The 25,533-nt window shown below is 42.1% G+C and overlaps 11 non-coding genes across 11 annotated transcripts; all 11 read left to right on the forward strand.

Moving 5' to 3' along the window:
• The first annotated feature begins 231 nt into the window (after window positions 1–231).
• On the forward strand, window positions 232–304 carry trnar-ucg (transfer RNA arginine (anticodon UCG)). Its single transcript has one exon. It is a non-coding gene; the product is annotated as a tRNA-Arg (tRNA).
• A 504-nt stretch (window positions 305–808) lies between these two features.
• On the forward strand, window positions 809–882 carry trnas-acu (transfer RNA serine (anticodon ACU)). Its single transcript has one exon. It is a non-coding gene; the product is annotated as a tRNA-Ser (tRNA).
• Window positions 883–1,619: 737 nt separating this feature from the next.
• Window positions 1,620–1,692, forward strand: trnal-uag (transfer RNA leucine (anticodon UAG)). The gene has a single exon. It is a non-coding gene; the product is annotated as a tRNA-Leu (tRNA).
• A 504-nt stretch (window positions 1,693–2,196) lies between these two features.
• Window positions 2,197–2,270, forward strand: trnai-aau (transfer RNA isoleucine (anticodon AAU)). The gene has a single exon. It is a non-coding gene; the product is annotated as a tRNA-Ile (tRNA).
• Window positions 2,271–3,007: 737 nt separating this feature from the next.
• Window positions 3,008–3,080, forward strand: trnar-ucg (transfer RNA arginine (anticodon UCG)). Its single transcript has one exon. It is a non-coding gene; the product is annotated as a tRNA-Arg (tRNA).
• Window positions 3,081–15,516: 12,436 nt separating this feature from the next.
• trnan-guu (transfer RNA asparagine (anticodon GUU)) lies at window positions 15,517–15,590 on the forward strand. The gene has a single exon. It is a non-coding gene; the product is annotated as a tRNA-Asn (tRNA).
• Window positions 15,591–16,161: 571 nt separating this feature from the next.
• Window positions 16,162–16,235, forward strand: trnan-guu (transfer RNA asparagine (anticodon GUU)). The gene has a single exon. It is a non-coding gene; the product is annotated as a tRNA-Asn (tRNA).
• Window positions 16,236–20,561: 4,326 nt separating this feature from the next.
• trnay-gua (transfer RNA tyrosine (anticodon GUA)) lies at window positions 20,562–20,650 on the forward strand. Its single transcript is given in 2 exon segments — window positions 20,562–20,598; window positions 20,615–20,650. It is a non-coding gene; the product is annotated as a tRNA-Tyr (tRNA).
• A 1,291-nt stretch (window positions 20,651–21,941) lies between these two features.
• Window positions 21,942–22,030, forward strand: trnay-gua (transfer RNA tyrosine (anticodon GUA)). The gene is given in 2 exon segments: window positions 21,942–21,978; window positions 21,995–22,030. It is a non-coding gene; the product is annotated as a tRNA-Tyr (tRNA).
• Window positions 22,031–23,319: 1,289 nt separating this feature from the next.
• trnay-gua (transfer RNA tyrosine (anticodon GUA)) lies at window positions 23,320–23,408 on the forward strand. Its single transcript is given in 2 exon segments — window positions 23,320–23,356; window positions 23,373–23,408. It is a non-coding gene; the product is annotated as a tRNA-Tyr (tRNA).
• A 114-nt stretch (window positions 23,409–23,522) lies between these two features.
• trnar-acg (transfer RNA arginine (anticodon ACG)) lies at window positions 23,523–23,595 on the forward strand. The gene has a single exon. It is a non-coding gene; the product is annotated as a tRNA-Arg (tRNA).
• Window positions 23,596–25,533: the final 1,938 nt, after the last annotated feature.

Raw genomic sequence — 25,533 nt, forward strand, 5'->3', positions numbered from 1 at the left:
GAGCGTTGGAAGGAAGATCGACTGATAGAACGAGATCCTCCAGTCGTGGTCAAACTGGTCTGATCCCTAAACTCTTCCACTTGAGGCAGCAACTGGTTCTAAGCAAGAAGAGGGCCCTCAACCCTTTTCCAACTGAGGATCAGAACCTCAGACTTGGAGGCACAATTTTATCCCTGACTGTTTCACACTTGGCAGCAGACCACCCCTGTACCGGCCTGATGACTCAGGTGAGACCATGTGGCCTAACGGACAAGGCGTCTGACTTCGGATCAGAAGATTGAGGGTTCGAGTCCCTTCGTGGTTGTCTCCTTTAGTTGTATGCTGTCATTACTGTACAGAAATCAAGAGCACTGTACTAAGTAATAACCAAATAAACACATGGTGAAAGCTGGTAAGTACTTTGCGAGTTGTACTCCATGTCAAAAATCCTCTGAATGGCATGCCATTAAAGTCAGAAGCTTTTACCAGTCTGTTACTGGTAAAAAAAATCCAAAGTTAAGCTGATGTTACGCAATGATCTTGGCTTCCCCATACTGCCTACACTCAAGCTATACAAAAAGATGCTAGACTTGAATGAGTAAGTTCTATCATGTCGAGTCATTGTAGCATATAACAAATGATAAAATAATTGCATTGAAAGCATTTTTTGAAGAACTAAAAGTCTTTCAACTCACCTGCTGATAACATCCAAATCCGCAATACCAAAGGCAAGCTGTATAGAATGTTTGTGTGACTTAAATAGGTAACAGAGAAAACACTGAGAGCACTTCTTCTCGCACAAATTTGCTCATAGGGCTACTCCAAATAGGGCCAGTTAGCTCAGCTGGTCAGAGCGTGGTGCTACTAACGCCAAGGTCGTGGGTTCAATCCCCATACTGGCCACGAATATCAGCAACAATAGCACATGTGTAGGCGCCCTTCCATAACACATGACTTTTAAAGATATATCAATATATTTGATGCTGCTTGTCCTGGAACGGATCACAGGGGAAGCAATGTGAGCAGACATCCCTAGCCCCGATTCTCACAGGACATAATCTACACCTCTTCTCGGGTGGACACACAGAAATACCAATGCAAGACCAGCATGGTTTATTTCTTGTGAGTCCTGGACCTTCCCTCAGGCCTCCTCACCGTGCAACTGATCCAAAATATCTCCCCTGGGGGGAATCCACATGATATTCTGACCAGATGCCCATACCGCCTGATCTGGCTTCATTCAAAGAAGAGTGGCAGAGACTGTATTCTAAGCGTATTCCAGATGACTACGCTTATCACCCTGATCCAAGAGGGTGAGCCTAATCACCACAGAGTGGAAGATGATTTCAGCCCTTATGCATTCGCAATCTCATTCATTTAGTCACCACTCATAAGGAGTGACCAGAGGTGAGCGTTGGAAGGAAGATCGACTGATAGAACGAGATCCTCCAGTCGTGGTCAAAATGGTCTGATCCCTAAACTCTTCCACTTGAGGCAGCAACTGGTTCTAAGCAAGGAGAGGGCCCTCGACCCTTTTCCAACTGAGGATCAGAACCTCAGACTTGGAGGCACAATTTTATCCCTGGCTGTTTCACACTTGGCAGCAGACCACCCCTGTACCGGTCGGATGACTCAGGTGAGACCATGTGGCCTAACGGACAAGGCGTCTGACTTAGGATCAGAAGATTGAGGGTTCGAGTCCCTTCGTGGTTGTCTCCTTTAGTTGTATGCTGTCATTACTGTACAGAAATCAAGAGCACTGTACTAAGTAATAACCAAATAAACACATGGTGAAAGCTGGTAAGTACTTTGCGAGTTGTACTCCATGTCAAAAATCCTCTGAATGGCATGCCATTAAAGTCAGAGGCTTTTACCAGTCTGTTACTGGTAAAAAAATCCAAAGTTAAGCTGATGTTACGCAATGATCTTGGCTTCCCCATACTGAAAACACTCAAGCTATAACAAAAAGATGAGAGACTTGAATGAGTAAGTTCTATCATGTCGAGTCATTGTAGCATATAACAAATGATAAAATAATTGCATTGAAAGCATTTTTTGAAGAACTAAAAGTCTTTCAACTCACCTGCTGATAACATCCAAATCCGCAATACCAAAGGCAAGCTGTATAGAATGTTTGTGTGACTTAAATAGGTAACAGAGAAAACACTGAGAGCACTTCTTCTCGCACAAATTTGCTCATAGGGCTACTCAAAATCGGGCCAGTTAGCTCAGCTGGTCAGAGCGTGGTGCTAATAACGCCAAGGTCATGGGTTCAATCCCCATACTGGCCACGAATATCAGCAACAACAGCACATGTGTAGGGGCCCTTCAATAACACATGTCTTTTAAAGATATATCAATATATTTGATGCTGCTTGTCCTGGAATGGATCACAGGGGAAGCAATGTGAGCAGACATCCCTAGCCCCGCTTCTCACAGGACATAATCTACACCTCTTCTCGGGTGGACACACAGAAATACCAATGCAAGACCAGCATGGTTTATTTCTTGTGAGTCCTGGACCTTCCCTCAGGCCTCCTCACCGTGCAACTGATCCAAAATATCTCCCCTGGGGGGAATCTACATGATATTCTGACCAGATGCCCATACCACCTGATCTGGCTTCATTCAAAGAAGAGTGGCAGAGACTGTATTCTCAGCGTATTCCAGATGACTACGCTTATCACCCTGATCCAAGAGGGTGAGCCTAATCACCACAGAGTGGAAGATGATTTCAGCCCTTATGCATTCGCAATCTCATTCATTTAGTCACCACTCATAAGGAGTTACCAGAGGTGAGCGTTGAAAGGAAGATCGACTGGTAGAACGAGCTCCTCCAGTCGTGGTCAAAATGGTCTGATCCCTAAACTCTTCCACTTGAGGCAGCAACTGGTTCTAAGCAAGAAGAGGGCCCTCGACCCTTTTCCAACTAAGGATCAGAGCCTCAGACTTGGAGGCACAATTTTATTCCTGGCTGTTTCACACTTGGCAGCAGACCACCCCTGTACCGGCCGGATGACTCAGGTGAGACCATGTGGCCTAACGGACAAGGCGTCTGACTTCGGATCAGAAGATTGAGGGTTCGAGTCCCTTCGTGGTTGTCTTGTTTAGTTGTATGCTGTCATTACTGTACAGAAATCAAGAGCACTGTACTGAGTACTAACCAAATAAACACATGGTGAAAGCTGGTAAGTACTTTGCGAGTTGTACTCCATGTCAGAAATCCTCTGAATGGCATGCCATTAAAGTCGGAGGATTTTACCAGTCTGTTACTGGTAAAAAAATCCAAAGTTAAGCTGACGTTGCGCAATGATCTTGGCTTCCCCATACTGCCTACACTCAAGCTAAACAAAAAGATGAGAGACTTGAATGAGTAAGTTCTATCACGTCGAGTCATTGTAGCATATAACAAATGATAAAATAATTGCATTGAACGCATTTTTTGAAGAACTAAAAGTCTTTCAACTCACCTGCTGATAACATCCAAATCCGCAATACCAAAGGCAAGCTGTATAGAATGTTTGTGTGACTTAAATAGGTAACAGAGAAAACACTGAGAGCACTTCTTCTCGCACAAATTTGCTCATAGGGCAATAAAGGTATTAGAGGTAGGTATTCTGTAAAGGTATTACAGAACACCATAGAAATATTATAGATTACTACAGAAATCCTTTAGTTTTTCTATAGTGGTTTTTCGTAAGGGTTGTATTTTTTATATTTATTGTTATTATTATTACAGGGCTTTGATGCTACTCCATCATCTGACACTGGTGAAGATGCGTCACAAGTAAGTTCAATGTCTTCTCTACTTTTAGCTCTTCCACAGAACCACTTGTAGTTACATTCAAAACTTGAATTCATTACTGGAATTGTAAACATAATATTGCATCTGTACTCTTTCTGTGAATCCCAGGATATGGGTGATACTGCATTGACTTTGACTGCACACAGCACAGCTGTTGAAAATGTGTTAGAAGTAAGTTGAATGACTTTCTCTCTATGTCTTTTCATTTCTGCAACTTGCATTTTCAAGCCAAATTTTTTTTCACAAGAGCAAATATTCACCTCCGGCATCAATAACATGCAACTCTTTCTGTGAATCCTAGGATATGGGTGCTATGGTTTCATGTACAGACACAACAGCACACATAGTAGACTGTAGTATTGTTACTGTATTGACTTGTCCAAGTGCTTACAGTAGGCAGGAAAAATAGTGTACAACAAATTACAATGTTAGTATAAACATTCCTTATGAACAATCAAATCACAAAACAGTATATACATGTGTACAAGGCATACTGTGAACATTTTACTTTTTTAGGCTAATATTTGCACATTGAGTTCTTTTTCTTTTCTTTTTTACTGTAATTTGCCTTTCAAATGAAAACACGAAAAGACTTGTTTTGTATTATATTTTGGTCATAACGAGCGTGCTGAAGTAAAAGAATAAATAACTTGACCTTCAAAAGCATCCCAGTGTTTTAGCTATAAGTAGGCTCCTGGCAATACAGTTTCAAAAGATGTCCTCTGCACCTCTGAAGCCGGTGTAATTTCCAGTGGGGGATGGGTATCGTTGTCTAATCGCTCCGACTATACAGCTGGGCAATACCCTCCTATTTCCTGGGCCTAGTCGTTCTCCTTTTACACAGCACGGTATGCTACAAGCCTACATTGACTGAAGAAAGATAAACAAATAGCAAAGGTTTGGTTATTTTCTCAGCACAGCGAACTGTCTATGTGTAGCAAAATAAGCAGAGGTGTCAAGAGTTCCCTTCCAACACAAGTAATTAATCTGAGTAAAAAGTAGACCAGTGTACTTGTCTTACAATCAGCTGATTCTGCACTTATTGGGTTGAGTTTGTTGTGGGTCCTTGTTAGGTTTTTAGTGTTTTCCAGTAACAACACAGTCTCTCATTATGGCGTACATGCTGTAACAGCTATGTAATATCATGTGCTACTGTTGTAATTACAAAACAAAAGTACTTTTACTTTTGACACCTCTGAAAATAAGCAGCGTTAGCTCGAACAGTGTTATTATATGAAATAACTCACTCAGTTTCCATCGGGACCTTCTGGTGTTGGTCTCTTCTTCCAATTTATTTTAGGGATGTAAAACACCATCTGCAGCACTTCTGGGTGAATCAGATGAGGAAATCCCTCATCAGTGTGACACACTGTCCGTTGTCCTGGGCCTGTAAAATGTCCCACTCCTTGCAACATAAACTCTCCTCCTCGGTATCCATTTGGATACAACACTCACACGAGCACCACCAGGGGGGTATTCCTAGAAAGTAGCTAAAGAAAGCCAGGCTATAGCCGGAAAGCGTTGCTTGAACTAGCGCCATCTCCCATTTAAGCCTCAAGTCGTTCCTCGAAAACATTTCAGCTGCATCTCGGTGAGGCTAATCCAAGCGAGGCTTACATAGCCTAGCTTAGTGCGAGTGCACGAGGAACGTAAGAAGCCCTGACGAGTGGATGGTGGAAAAACCGAGATCTGTGTGAAAATGAGAGCAAGACAAGAGCTGTTATTTTTTCGGCAGCTGAATAAATAATGCTGATGGAGCTGTATGAGGATTTTAAAAGTTTCATCACCAGAAATGGTAATACAGCTGCTATCAATAAAGCGAAGAAACGGCATGGCTAACAACTGCCGACAGACTAAATGCGTAAGTTATGAAAGTTTCATACCATTGACATTCATTTTACTGTCCTCATGTATTTATGCTCTCCTCTTTGTGTTATAATGTGTTTACATAAAGCATGCTGAATTATCTCTGTATGAGATGTACAGCACAAATATACTGGCCCTGCTCACTTTATTAATAACTCAATAATCGACATCATCATACTTTGTGACTATATTATCCTGTGTGTGTGACCCACATATTAATTTTTCACTGTACAGCAACATATTTCAGAGTGGTAAGTAGCCTTTGAAGAAATGTGTTTGTCCAATAGAGAGCACCAAACTAGATATGGAAGAAACTGAAAATAAAAAAGATCAAGCTCGAGATTATGAAACTGGAGAGGGATGTTAGTATAAATTCAGATAAAGGAGAATTTCGTGTTGTGAACTGTATTTAATTCTGTTTTCTCTCCACAGCTTGAGAAACATTTAATAATAATTAAACAATTTAACACAACTTGAACTCAAACTTGTCATTTTTGTACGGTTCATGCAACGTGTTAGAAATGTGTTTTTTACATTTATATTCACAGTGGGGTGCCATGACCTAAACGTGTGGAAAGTTATAAATCATCTCTGTCCATTTAGCCTTCTTATACTTGCTCTGACTTAAACTGCTACTGTGTCAATGCTAAATTATGAAAAGAAGTTCTAACTCAAAGGTCACAGCAATAAGGATCAAAGGAAATATGTGTCCCTGTATAGGTCCCTCACTGTGTCAGGAGAAACTGAGTCCTTTCAGGCACTAGAACCTGCAGGGACTCAGACTTCAGCCTGAAAAGTTGTCCACAAGACAAAATGTATAAAATATGAAGTATACTATTAATTTAAGATGGCTCTGTCAGAAGTCAGCCATGGTGCCTGAGAACTTTAAGCAATGAACCTGTATTTAATTTGGCCAAAGGTCATTTCTATCCGTGCCCTTGTTTTAGCATGTGCATGTCCATGTGCATGTGCATGTGCATGTGCATGTGCATGTGCATGTGCATGTGCATGCCCTTGTTCCTGGATCAGGATATGGCGTGAGGAGGTACGGCCAGCATGCATAGCCTCTGTCCCCAAGCAGGACACCATTGAACTCTCCTGCAGAATAAGAGAAATGTTGGATGGATATACATGTGTTAAGACTTGGCAATTGGATGCAATATGTGCCTTATATGGCTATCTATAATAAAGTATGACGAGCACTTTGAATTCCTTAAGATGACCTCTACACCTGACCTCTCATTACATTACCAAAATTCTGCCTATGCTACACCTTACTTCAAAAGTACACTCCTTCAGGTTAGTAAAATTCTTGCGCCTTGTGCAAACCTCTGTGCCAGTGAGGATGCTCGGAAGATCCTAGAATCATGAACTGATCCCGGCCGTTTAGCCTCAATGTTGGAAATGAAATGACCTCCATCACAGATCATCTGTATGCACGGAGGATAGGAGTCAATGATGAGGTTTCACAGGGCATAAATGTAACATTGCTCAGCATTACTCAAAGGGGTTGAAGTGGTATTTTTCAAAATGAGAAATCCAATTCAGAGTCTATGGACAATTATCCCCAAGTGTACCTGTACATTTAGGATATGGAAAAATGTTCGGTTTACATAGTCAGCCTCCACGGGTCCAGCAGGGGCCTGGACAATGTGACAATGTTTAAATCCAGAAATGAAATGTTAATTAAACATATGGACAAATACATTTCTTATTTATATATATATATATATTTTTTTTTTAAATTGTAAATTATATGTTCACATCTAATTATAGAATAAAAATTAGATTTTTTTTAAAAAGAGGTAAAAAATTTAAAGATATCTGGTTGTTTCTGTATGTTTTCATGACTTTTCCTGAATTCTTAACTCTTCTTATATGTTTAGTGGACGCCTGGTCCTCTCAACATTTATAATCAGAGTTAGATTCAAAGCATTTTTTTAAAAAGAGGTAAAATTTTAAAGATATCTGGGTGTTTCTGTATGTTTTCATGACTTTTCCTGAGTTAGATTCAAAGCATTATTCTGTGGGGATGGAAGCAGAAATTTCACCCCCACAGGAGCAGCCGTGGGAGGGAAAATGTTTTGTCTCGTGAATTTAGTGAATAAAGTCTCTTTTAGTCGTCTTGTGGAAAGCTGCAGTTCTCAGTCACAGCTGCGTCAAAGTCAGAGCTGGACTGGATGAAAGCAGCTGAAAATGCTTCTAAGAGTTCTGTCAAATGTGTGTCTAAAGAAGGTCCATGAAACTATGGTGACTAAGAAATATAAGCAGGTTGATATCAGGTTCTTGGAGCTGCAAGATCATCTCTGGCTTCAGTAAAAAATCTTGCAAATCATTCTTTGAATCTTATGAAAAGCAGCGAAAAGGCCTCTGAAAAGAAGACTGAGTAACATCAGCCAACCTAGAAGTAAAACCATAATTACATCTGGAGACACATTATGGATTCTCCCGAAGAGGAAAAAAAGTGTTTGTCCTATCCTCTCCACACCAGATGCAGTTCTTGTGCAGGCTCGGTTCGTCCAAAGCCTCACTCTTCTTCTGGTGCTGTCAATCGCAGCTTTGATATTGCTGCAGAACAGGTGGGACTTTCTGATGATCCAACCATTCTGATCTTCATGCAGAGCCAAGCTGCTTCTGGACAAACCATCCTCATTCCTTGCATCGGCTGCTGGGTCTCTCATCGTATCAACACCTGCAAGAACATCCCAACGTTCTCCATGCTGGACTTCTGGAACTGTTTGTTTGGCGGTTAAATTGTGGCCACTGGTTGAAGGAGAGTCATCCTCAGCAGCTGGAACTTTAGTTTGAACTGTAGGTGAAACAGCTCCTCCTTTAGGGGGCTTTGGTGTCTCTGTGTCCTCGGATTCATTACTTTTTTCTTCTTTCTGAACTACAGGTTGAGAATCTCTGACATCTGCAGAACGTCTCAGATTCTCATTATCTAAATGCCACCTGTGCATCACATAAGGATCATCAGGTGTCTCATGAGATAAGCAGTCCAGTCCTCTTGAAATGGCAGATTTCTGATGCAGCTTTCTTAATCCTCTGAAGGCTCCTTCTTTAAAATGTGTTGGAGCTGCAGGCTGGTTCCTGTCTTCTTGATGCTGGACTTCTGGAACTGTTTGTTTGGCGGTTAAATTGTGGCCACTGGTTGAAGGAGAGTCATCCTCAGCAGCTGGAACTTTAGTTTGAACTGTAGGTGAAACAGCTCCTCCTTTAGGGGGCTTTGGGGTCTCTGTGTCCTCTGATTCAGTGATTCTTTCTTCCTCAGGTACGCTGATGGAAAAATAACCTTTCTGTGCATAGTCATAAACCTTACTAAAGTTACACTGATTCTCCGGCTGTTTGACTTTAAACAGACCTTCTGTTCCTGTGGAAGAAGCATTGTCCTGATACCGCTTTATGAGTCGTGCAACTTCAGGGTTGAGGATCGGTACGGGTGGATGGGGATTGAAAAGTCCGAGACCTCTTGCAATCCGGTGAGAAGCACAAGCAAACAATCCTAACATGTTTCCAGATTCAGTTAAAGTGATAATAATTATGTTCCTGTTCAGTAGTCAAAGTTTGCAAACTGATCAATACTTCTGTGTTCGGTGGACAGACCAACAGCTGAAATGAGACTATATGTCTCAGATGTCTTTAGAAAGAAACCTACGTCACAGATGAGTGCCTTTGTTACGTCAGAGCAAGCAGAGGTCTTCAAAGCGCGTGACGTTGCCTAGCAACGGCAAGCATGAAACGCGAACGTGCGGAGCAGGACGCGTGTATCCCTTTTCCAACCCAGTTTAGACAAAACCACGCCCACTTCCGCAGTACGGAAGCCTAGTCGGGAAGCGAGAGACTGATCCAATAGAAACTAGTAGGAGAACGCGCAGCGCAAAGTCTCTACCATCCACCAGCTCTGTAATGTCGTCATTTACCCTGTGTACTTACTTATGTTGCCAGTGGCTTAGGTATTAATGGCTGTGTGCTGAATTATTTTGAGGAGACAGCAAATTTACACTCTTACACTGTTATACAAGCTGCACAGTCACTACTTTACATTGTAGCAAAGTGTCATTTCTTAAGGATTGTCCCATGTAAAAGACTGCGGTCACGCCATCTGCGCTTCGGAGAGGCACGGTCGCGCTATCTACACTTGAAAATCGAGTGCCCGTTTACATCGCGTCGTACGGTAAAGCGTGTGCGTTTAGCGCTACATTCAAACACAAAACAAAACGGTAAAAGTAAGGAGAGTAGAACAAACACCACCAAGAAGCTAATATGGAGAGCAGGGAGGCCACTGTGTTTATGATCTGCATGATGGTGATATTAATCATGGACAATCACATCAGGCGTCTAATATCGAGGCTGGAAAAGCTCACAGAGAGAGTCAGGAGATACTTTTTTATTTCATGAAGGAAGAAAGGAGAGCAGAGCGCTGCAGACAAATGAGACCAGTGTAAGTTTAACTTATTAAACACCCGCCGGTTGTGTCTGTGTCATATGAGGAAATATTTCAGCCGTGATAGCATGACATGGGGCGTAGCTACCGACCACCACACACCTCCGTTAGATGCGTTCTATAGAACTATGAAAAGACCCGACCTCGGAGAAGGAGCTAAATAGTTATAGGAACTAAGGGAGAAAGCCCCGAGTTCCTGTATGTCCGAACACGGGAGAAAACGGCCCCGCGGATTAAAAGGTTATTAGAACTGCCAAAGGTTCCTACAGTCCGAAAGCGGCTATTGTTTAATAATCTGATGCTGAAATCGTCAGTGACATCCTCCCATTTCTATATATCACTCTTCTTCTTTCCTTTTGCATAATGTGGTTTCATTTCACCATTTTTGCCTTTTACTTGCTTGATGTCCTTGTATGTGTATGTGTGTGTGTGTGTGTGTGTGTGACCATATTCCTTATTGGACATCCAGCCCTACCCTACCTGCACCTGGCAGGGGGGTGTAGGGGAGGTGAAGGTAGGACACGGATGCAGACTTCAAAATAGAAAACTGGGTTTATTAACAAAAACAAAGTACAAACAAAAAGCGCGTCTGAGCCGGATTCAAAAAACTACTGTGGAAAAAATAAACAAGGAACTTGGCATGGCAATAAATAAAAAAAAAACTTAACTAGAAGATGACGGGGAACATGAGTAACAACGGGAAGCAGGGCAGGGCAGGGCAGGGCAGGGCAGGGCAGGGCAGGGCAGGGCAGGGCAGGGCAGGGCAGGGCAGGGCAGGGCAGGGCAGGGCAGGGCAGGGCAGGGCAGGGCAGGGCAGGGCAGGGCAGGGCAGGGCAGGGCAGGGCAGGGCAGGGCAGGGCAGGTAGGTAAGAATCTCACAAAGAAACACAAAGGACTGAGAACTAAATAGGGAGTGAGAGTGATTGGGCACAAGGTGCAGCTGGTGGGGAATAAACAGGTGCAGGGAATCAACTAATGAACTGGTACGTGACGTGAGGGGAAAAGCAATGGCAAAACTAAAAACCAAGACATGAACCGAAACACAGAAACGTAACCTAAAACATCAAACTAAAAACATGAGTCCACGGGCGTGACAGCACCAGACCAAATCAACTGGTCATCTCTACCTTGTCTGCACCTCTCATCAGTGCACTACAGCCAAACAGGGAAGAGACAGAACCAAACTGAAATCATTACCACAACAGCCCACAGTGAGCAGTTTAAAAAATACACCCTATCATAGTGGCCACTTGCATGGAAGATTTTGTTGCGAATTTTAATAAAATGTCCTCTCAGATTCCCAAAGAAACTTAATATTGATAAATCTGATGTAGCAATCAGATTTAACATATTTAAAACTCAACATATTTAAAAATGATTTAACAGAACTATATATGAGTGAAGATCACATTATGAGGACATTACAGTTAAGCCGTTACACAACAAAAACTATCATTTATTTTCCATCCTAATGCCTACACTGAACTGTCGATATAGTGTTGCTATAGGTTTAAGAGTATAGGTGATCTATCTTGCTGTGTACAACATAAAATTGTTATCAAGAAATAGTTTATTTGCTGTGTCATATGAATGCAAACCTTTTTCTAAAAAGCTGGAAAATTAAGTTTAACATGGAGATGTGAAACTTAAAAAAGGGAAATAAGTCCAAAAATGAAGGAGTGCAGATAAATAATGGAGAGATATGGTATATTTAACCCCATAAAACCACATCTCGATAAAATACATGGTATTACACAGGAACATCTGGGCAACAGCTGAAAAAAAGGACAAATTGTTTGTTTTGTTTATTTAACAGTGTATTTTTTATTCCAACATGTCTTTATAGGAAATTCCTGCAGTAAAGCTAAATTAAAAGCTATGTCAGAAGTAGCCGTGAACCTTGTGTTTGAAATCTCAATATTTAGGAATATGCAGCAGTAAAGCAACATGAAAGCCAGGATAGGAGTATCTGGAGATGTGTTGTAGATTACATGCTGCATAGATATTTGTCACATCCACTGTTGCTCTGAGCTCTGGAATTGCCAGTCCATGGTGCTAAAGCTCCACAACGTCACATCATTCCAAGTCAAGAATCAGGTCATGGGGCGGTCGGTGGCGTAGTGGGTTAAGCAGCCGCCCCATGTACAGAGGCTACAGTCCTCGCTGCAGCTGGCCCCGGTTTGACTCCCGCACCGAGCGGCGCTGTGCTGCATGTCTTCCCCCTCTCTCTGCTTCCTGTCTCTCTCCAACTGTCTGAACATTAAAGGCATAAAAAGTCCAAAAAAATACTTTAAAAAAAAAAGAATCAGGTCATGCCTGGGCCTCCTTCATACACAGTTTTGAGTTAGCTTGCTTATTTTTTAAACTGCTCACTGTGAGGTGTTGTGGTGATAATTTCAGTTTGGTTCTGTCTCTTCCCTGTTTGGCTGTAGTGCACTGATGAGAGGTGCAGACAAGGTATAGATGACCAGTTGATTTGGGCTGGTGCAGGTAGGGCTGGATGTCCAATAAGGAATATGGTCACACACACATACACACACACACACATACAAGGACATCAAGCAAGTAAAAGGCAGAAATGGTGAAATGAAACCACATTATGCAAAAGGAAAGAAGAAGAGTGATATAAAGAGATGGGAGGATGTCACCGATGATTTCAGCATCAGATTATTAGAAAATGATGCAGTGAAACAACTTGAAAATCCCAACAAAGGTAGCTGGGGACATGTAGAACAAGAATCTGGTGGAGTTTGCAGAAAACTATTTGAATTTTTGTTTTTATGAATATTTTAATTTGGCCATATACATCGTGCATTGGGCTCAAACGCTTTACCGTACGACGCAATGTAGACGCGCACTCGATTTTCAAGTGTAGATCGCGCGACCGTCCCTCTCTGAAGCGCAGATGGCGTGACCGCAGTTAATTTTCAGGCCCGTTGAGAACTCTAAACTCAACCATAGTGCTATAACTTATTTTAATTAACTCTCTTTACTTTGTATATCTTGTATAGCCTATATTCTTTTTTTACACTTTGTTTTAGATTATTCTATATTAATTATATTTTAATTATATATTATATTAATTATTCTATATTATACTGTATTTTGGATTTATAGAGATCCTATGTGTGTGTTTGGAGCTACTGGGGACTTGAATTTCCCTGAGGGAGTCATCCCAAGGGATAAATAAAGTTCAGTCATGGGGGAAATAAACGTGAAATATTTAAATTTTTATTTCAAAAAATAAATATGGACTTCGTCTGTAGTGTGATAATTAGCTTACTACTTTGATGTTTATAATAACCTAAACGTTTGAGAATTAAGCAAGTTATGTCTTGAATGTTTCACCATCAACACAATGTTGTCGGCGAGAGAGCTGCCTGTGGTAAGATGGCGGCCATCTGCGGACGTTCGACTCCGTTGACCAGCAACGCGGACGAGACATCAAGCCATTCTATACATATCTATGGCTGAGAGGCTGCTGCAGCTTAATAACTTCTAATCAGTCCAGCAGGGGGCAGTAATGCTCCTCACACAGCTGGAAGTCATGAGTGGAAATGGTCTCTGAGTTAATAACAGATGTGGAGCAACAACTGGAGGAAAAAGAGAAATAAATCAAATATAAAGGAAACAAAGGAGGATAAAGAAACTCTTTATCTGTATTATAAAACAGATGTGGAGCAACAACTGGAGGAAAAAGAAAGGGAAATAGAAGCAGCGAATGAATGATTAAAAGAGCTCGAGCAACAACTGCGGCAGACAAAAGAGGAAAAAGAAAAGGACAACTTAGACTGCAAGAAAAAGATTCTGGAGGGCCGTGGGGGAGCACGTGGGCCTGCTCGGGGAAGGGATCTGGAGGCGCACGCTGGTGCTTTTCACGTGGGGGGAAACTTTAGGAGAGAGTGCCGAGCAGCACATCCTGAGGAACGGGGAGCTGATGGCGCTCATCCAGAGGTGTGGGGGCAGGTACCACGTGCTGACCAGCAAAAGAAACAACGCCGTGACCGAAGGCTTGTTTGAGAAGATGGAGGACATAGCTGCTCTGAACAGCCGGATGTCGGTGTAGAGACTGAATTCAACATGTAAAAACTGTGCATTTCCTTTGTTTATGTGAATATATTTGAGTAAATGAGGCAGATGTCGTCATTTCTTCAACACATATCAGAGTAGTTTATCTTGTTTTTCCTCTTCTTTGGGCGTCATGTGTAAAACAGGAAGGGCACTGAGTAGTAAACCGGTGCAAAATACACAAACTTTAAAGTATTTAAAGTACTAATAAAAAAGTGTAATATCTACAGATACTTGAGAATCATGCTCATGTCACACTTTGAGCTTTTTTTTTTCATTAAAACTCTTTTAATCTTTGCAATATTACAACTTATTTGGAATTGATTAAAAAAAAGATTTTAAGTTAAAGTTATTTATTTAAAATGTTGTTGAATATATTTTTGTACATTTAAAAACTGTATTTTCATAATCATATCTTCGTAACAGTGCACCGAAAGCTTATTTTTTAAATATATCCTAAAGTTTTTGCATATTCACATTTGATTTTAACGTAATTTTAAGGGCATTTTTTACACTTTAGCACGTAAACTAATAACAAAGTAAAGTGATAAGTTGCATTTAATACTCATTTTTATTAATATAAATGTGCAAAAAGTGTGATTGAGCGTATTATTGATAAGATAGCATATTAATGGTATGTAGTCTAAATTTTTAGCATCTATATAAAGCAAAGTCAGTATATTTAATTTTACTGCTTCATCCTGTAAATGTTTATATACACATGTACTGAGGAGTACTTTAAGTTGTTCCACTTCAGCACAAAAATGTACAATAAAAACACTTCAAATTCACATTTTCTACAGTTTAATTACAAATAAAACATACTCAGCGTAAAACTGGTTGTTCCAAAATAGTAAAGTTAACTTATCATTACCATTAAAGCAATACAATGTAACTCCTCAAAAAGCCCATTATGGAGCTCCCCCTACAGGCTTGGAGGTAATGTACGGTTACACTGTCGTAAATACAACACCCTTTCGCTTTCACGTTTCACGTTTCACGTTTGTTGACGAACCGGCGAGGAGTCAGAAGGTGCAAGCTATGCCGAGCGAGAAGGTAAGAGTAATCAAATGTACCTGGGAGCGTGAGAGGGGTCTATTTGTTTTTGCGGTAGGTGTGCCAGAAAGCAGGTCGAAGTACTTCCGCTCAGCTCCCGGGCCGGTCCAGCAAAGTTACATAGCGCAGTTTTTCCAACTCAGACCCCCGAAGGGCATAGGAGACAGGCCAATCGTAATTAAAATTCATTCTAGCCGCACAATTTTTTTCAAGCTGTTATTTTAAGGTAGAAATGTTACCGCCATGAGGGGGCAGTCAAGCTAGAAGCCACGCCCACTGCCAACAAAAGCCAGGCAGAGTCTCTGTGGCGCAATCGGTTAGCGCGTTAGGCTGTTAACCGAAAGGTTGGTGGTTCAAGCCCACCCAGGGACGTTCTGACTTGTGCGTATTACAGGAGTTAACGCAAACATTCTGCTGCCAAAACGCTCTCGCATTATACACGCTCCTTGGCAAAATATTTCTCCAAGGGTGACCTGTTAAGTACAGTGTAATGCATGATTCAACCTGGAGGCTCCTCTGTCTTTTGTCAAAATTGCACAAGCAAAGTGAAAATACAACCTTTTTGTCAAGTTGCTATGAAAGTCTACACAAACAAGAAAAAATTCAAAAAGGCTGAGAGACCAAATGAGGGCACTTGGGAAAAAAATTGGACATTAAATCTCTTTCTTTAACAAGTCAGACCAGGAAGTTATTGACTACTTGTTGTGTGCTACTTTACTTGTTACCTACACAGCAGATATCAACCTTATGAAAAACATACATAAATCGAACACACACTCTAATGAAGGGGTGAGAGGTGGTAATGATCGAGTTAAAGTTTGACATTGATCAGCAGCAGTTCACTCAAGTCTCATCACGCAAAAATACAGAACACTTGCATCTACCGCCATGAGGGGGCAGTCAAGCTCGAAGCCACGCCCACTGCCAGCAAAAGCCAGGCAGAGTCTCTGTGGCGCAATCGGTTAGCGCGTTCGGCTGTTAACCGAAAGGTTGGTGGTTCAAGCCCACCCAGGGACGTTCTGACTTATGCGTATTACGTGAGTTAAAGTAAACGTTCTGCTGCCAAAACGCTCTCCTTACGCCATTATACACGCTCCTTGGCAAAATATTTCTCCAAGGGTGACCTGTTAAGTGCAGTGTAATGCATGCCTCAACCTGGAGGCTCCTCTGTCTTTTGTCAAAATTGCACAAGCAAAGTGAAAAAACAACCTTTTCCTCATGTTGCTATGAAAGTCACACACAAACAAGAAAAAATTCAAAAAGGCTGTGAGGGCACTTGGGAAAAAATTTGACATTAAATCTCTTTCTTTAACAAGTCAGACCAGGAAGTTATTGACTACTTGTTGTGTGCTACTTTACTTGTTACCAACACAGCAGTTATCAAACTTATGACAAACATAAAGAAATCGAACACACACTCTAATGAAGGGGTGAGAGGTGGTAATGATCGAGGCCGTAATGATCGAGGTCACGCCCACAGACAACTACAGCAAGTCTCTGTGGCGCAATCAGCCAGTTAATCTTGCTGTATAGCACCTCCTACTTTTCGGTTCAAGTTTGACAGATCAGCAGCAGTTCACTCAAGTCTCATCACGCAAAAATACAGAACGCTTGCATCTACCGCCATGAGGGGGCAGTCAAGCTCGAAGCCACGCCCACTGCCAACAAAAGCCAGGCAGAGTCTCTGTGGCGCAACCTCGCTGAGGTTAGTCTGCATCTCCCCTCCAATAGGCTTCGCCCTTCTCCATTCTCACATTGAACGGTTTAGCCAATGTCGCACCGACTCACAATGAACCGAGCCTATCAATGCCCGAGCTCACAATGGAACTCGGCCAATCACCGTGACGATATACTAGCTTATCAACGCCCGAGCTCACAATGGAGCTCGGCCAATCACCGTGACGATGTACTAGCTTATCAACGCCCGAGCTCACAATGGAGCTCGGCCAATCACCGTGACGATATACGAGCCTAGCAACGCCCGAGCTCACAATGGAAATTGGCCAATCAAGGTGAAGCCCTAACTTGGAGTTAACCTCCCCTCCCGCTCCCCCTCCTCCAACAAAACCAACATAGAAACAAATTAAAGATTTTGTTTTCGTTAGGTTAGAGGATTATAAAAGTTAGCCGTTACAGAAAAGGGATTTTTCATCGAGCCGTTGTCTCTGCCGACTTAAAAAAACAATATTACAGTAAGTATCAAGTTATATTGTTTCTTATATATCCTTCCATTCAAACAAACGTCGTATTAATATAGCTAAATAGCTAAAAATAATATACCATAGATTAAATAAAATAGTGTCATTATGATGTCACGTTCTGTAAGCAAACTATAATGACACATTTAACTTAACTTTATAGCATAGTAGTAACCTTTTAATTTAAAATGTCAATAGATAGATAGATAGATAGATAGATAGATAGATAGATAGATAGATAGATAGATAGATAGATAGATAGATAGATAGATAGATAGATAGATAGATAGATAGATAGATAGATAGAAAGATAAGTAATTGACTGTAATTATTGTTGGTATAGAAATATTATTGATATTGATTTTTTTTAATGCTTTCATGTCATACCAATTGTTAACTGTATAAAGTGCATAAATACTTTATTATGTTTGATTCTCCTCATTTCTAATGTTATCTTCAGATGAGCTCCAAGCCAAAGAGCCATAAAGGTATGGGAGATGAGGAGTGGATGGCAAGGCTTAGGGCATTTGCCAGCAATGGGGTTTGGCCTTCAAACGCCGGAAATAGACCAGCCCAGAGGCAGAAGAAATGGCATGATCTCTATCAGAAGGTAAAGTAAAGCCACTACAAAAAAAGAAGAGACATGAGTAATTGTCATTAATGAGATGATGCTGTAATGTTTCAGATAGAAAAATGCCCCATGCAAACATGAGGTCAGACCACTCTTTTTGGAGGGTCTATGACCTGTGACTGTGGTTTTCACTCTGCTAAGGTAAACTGGTTTAAAATTAAATCTGATTACAATTAGTAATTTTTACAGCTATGTCTTGTTTTTTACAATTCTGGTGAATGATGGCTTTTATACTTATATATATATATGTTTTTGTAGCCTGCACTGCAGCCTCCTCCACCTCCACCTCCACCTCCACCTCCACCTCCACCTCCACCTCCACCTCCTCCACCTCCTCCTCCTCCTGTGACCCAACACTCTATGGCTTCACCATCTTCTTCTGCTGATACAGCTCCAGCCCCATGGTCCTTTTTGAGGTCCCCTCCATCTTTGTCAATGGTAAATGTTTTTGTTTCCCTGCTAAATACTTTGTATGATTAATTTAGCCTTGTGCAACAAACTGTAATAACAGTTTTCGAAGAACACATTTTTATGCTTATTTTGAAGCATAAAAAATAAGCATTTTTTTCCTCTGTGAGGAGCCCTAGCCCATCTCCGTCCTCTGTGAGGACCTCCAGCCCATCTCCGTCCTCTGTGAGGAGCCCTATCCCATCTCCGTCCTCTGTGAGGACCTCCAGCCCATCTCCGTCCTCTGTGAGGACCCCTATCCCATCTCCGTCCTCTGTGAGGACCCCTATCCCATCTCCGTCCTCTGTGAGGACCCCTATCCCATCTCCGTCCTCTGTGAGGACCCTTAGCATTGCTCCATCTTCCCCGGCACACACCTGCGAGACTGTTTCATCTGTGAGTACAGTAGTATGTCTTCATTAAAGTAATGTAGTTCTAGGTCTTCTTTAATGAGACATATTTATGTACATTTCCAAATCTCTTGTGTTGTTTTCAGGGGGAGCCTGGAACGTCACTGTTACAGTCAGCAGCAGCCGGGGATGCAGCTTCTTTCTGGTTGCCGAGTGAAATGAGGAAAACCATCCCTGTGCAGGACCAAAGATGGATTTCAAATACCCTCTTTCGCTCTGGCAAACTGCGCCCAGATTTGAAGCTCTGGTATGAGCCTCCTGTGCCAGCCCTGATCTACCACCAGGTACCAACACCCGACCGTTTCTTTTCCCATCGGCTTCTGGTGTGGATGCCCTATCATCAGTGGAAGGTCAGGGTGTTCTGCCAAGCCTGTGGGAAGCATCTTACAGGTGCTGGTATCCACAAAAGGGCTCGGAAGGTCCTGGATATTGATAGGTTTTACCTGCTGGTGACGGAGACACTCAAGTGCAGTGGGTGCAATCTCACATACCTATCAACGTCCCAGACCATCCGGGATCAGCTGGACTTGCCACACCAAAAGCTGCAAAAGAAGCAATTCCTTGCCAGTTTAAATTGAGTCCCATGCACTGGTCAAATTGCTCAATCGTTAAATTATATCGTGGGCGACATGGAAGGCCATTACTAGTTGTAGGTGGAACCAGACTACTTTCTTGACCTCTTCTAGTTATAAAGTAATTTAACCTATTAAAACAAAAATGTATTGATTCCAAAAAAGCGACAGTCTCTCCATCACGACCTTCCCTAGAGCGAACCATAAACAAAATAGAATTTAGCGTAATGGTGTGGTCATCAAGTTCTCTAAAAAACCTCTCTTCTCTTGGGTCTTGCTGTAGGCATTCAAGGCAGTGCAGCACCCTATTGAAAAAATCAACTATGTACTCGCGATTGCCAATGACGAATAAGGCCTGCAGACTGATCAAAATATAAAAAAGTTGCACCTTCATATTGAATCACCAAAAAATTATGGAATGAAATAACGCTGAAATGTCATTTTCTCACCCGCTGCCGTAAGGTTATGATTGGCGCTAAGTTTGTCGCTGTTCAAATTCTGCACTTTTTACTTCCGCCTTCCGGTGAAAGTGAGATTTCATTCATACATACTTCTGAAATGCTCTTACATACACTATTGAAACGCTCTAAGGGTCACTACTGAAATTACTTGTATGAATACATGTGAAACGCTTGCACATCCTCATATAAGAGCATACACACTTATAATTGAAAAACGTATACATACACATTTGAAACATTTATACAAGTATATGTGAAACACTTGCACATGTATCTAAACTTTTTATATCTTTGTAATCATATGCAAGAGATTCACTTATGAAGGTATAAGTGTTCAACAATATATGTATATATAACATTTTCATATGTGAATGCATGAGTGTTTCAGATAGATACGTATAAATGTTTCACTTGTATGCATTTGATTTGATCTGAAACGCATCTGAAACTGATGGTTTCTCATCACTTTTTGTGTTTATTTAACTGATAAACAGGCCCAAGCCCCTGGCTCCCTTCCATAACTCATTTGGTACAGCAGAGAACTGCAGGTGTCCCATGATACGCATTTTAAGCCTGGTTACATGCATTCATACAGGATTCATGAAAAGAATGTTGGCTTTGCTCCCTTCGATAGCTCAGTTGGTAGAGCGGAGGACTGTAGGTGCCCAACAACAGTTATCCTTAGGTTGCTGGTTCAATTCCGGCTCGAAGGATGTGCCAAGCTTTTGTATACAGAGGCTCTTTTGGCCAACTCCGTCAATCCTTTCAAAGCTTTTGGAATATGCTGTTTTACGAAAGCCTGTACCACTCTCTATAGAACTTGCTAAGGGCTAGTGGCGCAATGGATAAAGCGTCTGACGACGGATCAGAAGATTCTAGGTTCAACTCTTGGCTAGCTCGGCACGCTGGTTTTAGTCTCTCACTTCTCCCACTGCTTTAGAACAGGATCGCTTTAAACCTTCTACTCCCTGGGTATCCCAGCTCACTTACGCCCCAAAGATACCTCCCAGTGTGTCGTCTTGCAACACATGTGGCTGACCCCACACCGTAAGGAAAGCTCGTCTTCCTCTTTATCTCTGCTGTCAATGATTTTGCTCCAAACACAAAAAAAAACATGGCTGCCAGCCACATGCCGCAGAGCTACATATGCTATCCTTGGGATACGAAGGTGTTTCGGATCACATCCAAGCCACACACGACAAAAACTCAGTACCGGCCGTGATCGTATAGTGGTTAGTACTCTACGTTGTGGTCGCAGCAACCCTGGTTCGAATACGGGTCAAGGCAACCCCCAGACAGAATTTGTTTGCATCGCTGAAAAAAGATCCCACTTTCAACTTAGATTTCTTAAACTTTTAAAAAAATAATTTTGTCTACAGGCCTCTGTCCCGTATCAAAGGTCTGAAAGAATCAAACAGCACAAATGCAGAAGGTCTGCCCATTTAAAGAGCATAAAAGGGGTCAAAGTATCAAACAGGCCCCAATGAGAAATAGTGCCTTTTTAATGAGTCGCCAAGGCCGCATATGTTCTGTGTTTTTTAGCTCTTCTAAAGGGAGGGTTTTCACACACCGCCACACCCAAAGTATAAACATCCTAACAACAGAAGATGAAAATCGTGTGCCAAATGAATGGATGGATAGACCTGACAAAAAAAGAACCAAAACAAAAAGGCTGGACTTTTGCGCTGGACAATGTGAGGGTATATTGAGCATCAACATCTGTGTTGGACGATGTGGAGACTTTCCCAGATAGATGCCAGATATGTTTTTGTAACGACTAAATGCATGATAGAAACTGAGGCTGATTTGATCTGAAACGCATCTGAAACTGATGGTTTCTCATCACTTTTTGTGTTTATTTAACTGATAAACAGGCCCAAGCCCCTGGCTCCCTTCCATAACTCATGTGGTACAGCAGAGAACTGCAGGTGTCCCATGATACGCATTTTAAGCCTGGTTACATGCATTCATACAGGATTCATGAAAAGGATGTGGGCTTTGCTCCCTTCGATAGCTCAGTTGGTAGAGTGGAGGACTGTAAGAGCCCAAAAACAATTATCCTTAGGTCGCTGGTTCAATTCCGGCTCGAAGGATGTGCCAAGCTTTTGTATACAGAGGCTCTTTTGGCCAACTCCGTCAATCCTTTCAAAGCTTTTGGAATATGCTGTTTTACGAAAGACTGTTCCACTCTCTATTAAACTTGCTAAGGGCTAGTGGAGCAATGGATAACGCGTCTGACGACGGATCAGAAGATTCTAGGTTCAACTCCTGGCTAGCTCGGCATGCTGGTTTTAGTCTCTCACTTCTCCCACTGCTTTAGAACAGGATCGCTTTAAACCTTCTACTCCCTGGGTATCCCAGCTCACTTACGCCCCAAAGATACTTCACAGTGTGTCGTCTTGCAACACATGTGGCTGACCCCACACCGTAAGGAAAGCTCGTCTTCCTCTTTATCTCTGCTGTCAATGATTTTGCTCCAAACACAAAAAAAAACATGCCTGCCAGCCACATGCCGCAGAGCTACATTTGCTATCCTTGGGATACGAAGGTGTTTCGGATCACATCAAAGCCACACACGACAAAAACCCAGTACCGGCCGTGATCGTATAGTGGTTAGTACTCTGCGTTGTGGTCGCAGCAACCCCGGTTCGAATCCGGGTCTCGGAAACCCCCAGACAGAATTTGTTTGCATCGCTAAAAAAAGTTCCCACTTTAAACTTAGATTTCTTGAACTTTTAAAAAAATAATTTTGTCTACAGGCCTCTGTCCCGTATCAAAGGTCTGAAAGAATCAAACAGCACAAATGCAGAAGGTCTGTCCATTTAAAGAGCATAAAAGGGGTCAACGTATCAAACAGGCCCCAATGAGAAATAGTGCTTTTTTAATGAGTCGCCAAGGCCGCATATGTTCTGTGTTTTTTAGCTCTTCTAAAGGGAGGGTTTTCACACACCGCCACACCCAAAATATAAACATCCTAACAACAGAGGATGAAAATCGTGTGCCAAATGAATGGATGGATAGACCTGACAAAAAAACAACCTAACAAAATGGCTGGACTTTTGCGCTGGACAATGTGAGGGTATATTGAGGATCAAAATCTGTGTTGGACGATGTGGAGACTTTCCCAGATAGATGCCAGATATGTTTTTGTAACGACTAAATGCATGATAGAAACTGAGGCTGATTTGATCTGAAACGCATCTGAAACTGATGGTTTCTCATCACTTTTTGTGTTTATTTAACTGATAAACAGGCCCAAGCCCTGGCTCCCTTCCATAACTCATGTGGTACAGCAGAGAACTGCAGGTGTCCCATGATACGCATCTTAAGCCTGGTTACATGCATTCATACAGGATTCATGAAAAGGATGTCAGCTTTGCTCCCTTCGATAGCTTAGTTGGTAGAGCGGAGGACTGTAGGTGCCCAACAACAGTTATCCTTAGGTCGCTGGTTCAATTCCGGCTCGAAGGATGTGCCAAGCTTTTGTATACAGAGGCTCTTTTGGCCAACTCCGTCAATCCTTTCAAAGCTTTTGGAATATGCTGTTTTACGAAAGATTGTTCCACTCTCTATTAAACTTGCTAAGGGCTAGTGGCGCAATGGATAACGCGTCTGACTACGGATCAGAAGATTCTAGGTTCAACTCCTGGCTAGCTCGGCACGCTGGTTTTAGTCCCTCACTTCTCCCACTGCTATAGCTTGGGAAATCCCATGCTGCTTTGCGCTCGATTTCATTCTCACTGCAAAGTCAGCCTGGAAACCACCGCCCTTATTTTTGTCAGAGTTTGGGAACCAATCACAGAACGGGGGGGGGGGGGGCGCGCACAGCAAGACGATGACGACGTCCATGCGCTACACCGAAGCTTGTAGAGTGTTAATCCAACATAACAGCGGACACAACGTTACCGTTCGATGCAGCCTTAGAAAGTGTTTCGGAGTAGATTCACCCTAAGGTCATTTGAACCGTGACATCCAGCCAAGTAGCCCACCCGAAGTTTTTCCGATATTGGCTGAACATCAGTTGAGTTACTGAGTTATCCCAAATACCTTAGTACAAGCGCTGACGGACCCTGGCAGTATCTCCAAAATTACCACACTAAAATCACATGTCATGACACCAAACTTCTACAGTAGTACAAATATGGTCTGTACTCACAAAACGATGCATTTGGAAGTTTGTACATAGTCCAGGAGTTTATTATTATCATCAACACAAGCCTGATAGCTTTTCTGCTTCTAAAGCTTTGTTGACGTCACTTCTGGGAGCTGGGAGCTTCAAGGTAAGATGAGGGTTGATCTACTACTGTAGACAACAAAACAAGGCTGCTCAATTTCTCCATTGATAAAATAAATTCACAACTCTACAACATAAAAATTCATGTAGAATATAGCATATAGGCCTACTTTGTGGTTAATTTAAGTAGCTTAGAGCGCAAGTTTACTTTTATTTTACTTTTTTTTCTTCTTCCTCGTCGAATTTCTGTCGTCATCTGGTATAAGTGATACAATTGGCTATGAATCGCGCGCAAAGCAGCATGGGAAGAACCTGACGTCATTTGATAGACATTCGTAGCGCCCAATAAACGGCTCCAGGCATTCGTAAACCACGCCTCAAATACGAGAAAATGCACACCTAGTTCCCAGACCACCATCTCATCGAGATTGTGGACGCGTCAGCCAGGCTACCACTGCTATAGAACAGGATCGCTTTAAACCTTCTACTCCCTGGGTATCCCAGCTCACTTACGCCCCAAAGATACCTCACAGTGTGTCGTCTTGCAACACATGTGGCTGACCCCACACCGTAAGGAAAGCTCATCTTCCTCTTTATCTCTGCTGTCAATGATTTTGCTCCAAACACAAAAAAAACCATTCCTGCCAGTCATATGCCGCAGAGCTACATATGCTATCCTTGGGATACGAAGGTGTTTCGGATCACATCAAAGCCACACACGACAAAAACACACAACCGGCCGTGATCGTATAGTGGTTAGTACTCTGCGTTGTGGTCGCAGCAACCCCGGTTCGAATCGGGGTCACGGCAACCCCCAGACAGAATTTGTTTGCATCGCTGAAAAAAGTTCCCACTTTCAACTTAGATTTCTTAAACTTTAAAAAAAATAATTTTGTCTACAGGCCTCTGTCCCGTATCAAAGGTCTGAAAGAATCAAACAGCACAAATGCAGAAGGTCTGCCCATTTAAAGAGCATAAAAGGGGTCAAAGTATCAAACAGGCCCCAATGAGAAATAGTGCCTTTTTAATGAGTCGCCAAGGCCGCATATGCTATGTGTTTTTTAGCTCTTCTAAAGGGAGGGTTTTCACACACCGCCACACCCAAAATATAAACATCCTAACAACAGAGGATGAAAATCGTGTGCCAAATGAATGGATGGATAGACCTGACAAAAAAAGAACCTAACAAAATGGCTGGACTTTTGCGCTGGACAATGTGAGGGTATATTGAGGATCAAAATCTGTGTTGGACGATGTGGAGACTTTCCCAGATAGATGCCAGATATGTTTTTGTAACGACTAAATGCATGATAGAAACTGAGGCTGATTTGATCTGAAACGCATCTGAAACTGATGGTTTCT

This window comes from Odontesthes bonariensis, chromosome 8, assembly GCF_027942865.1.
Source record: "Odontesthes bonariensis isolate fOdoBon6 chromosome 8, fOdoBon6.hap1, whole genome shotgun sequence".
Lineage (NCBI taxonomy): Eukaryota > Metazoa > Chordata > Actinopteri > Atheriniformes > Atherinopsidae > Odontesthes > Odontesthes bonariensis.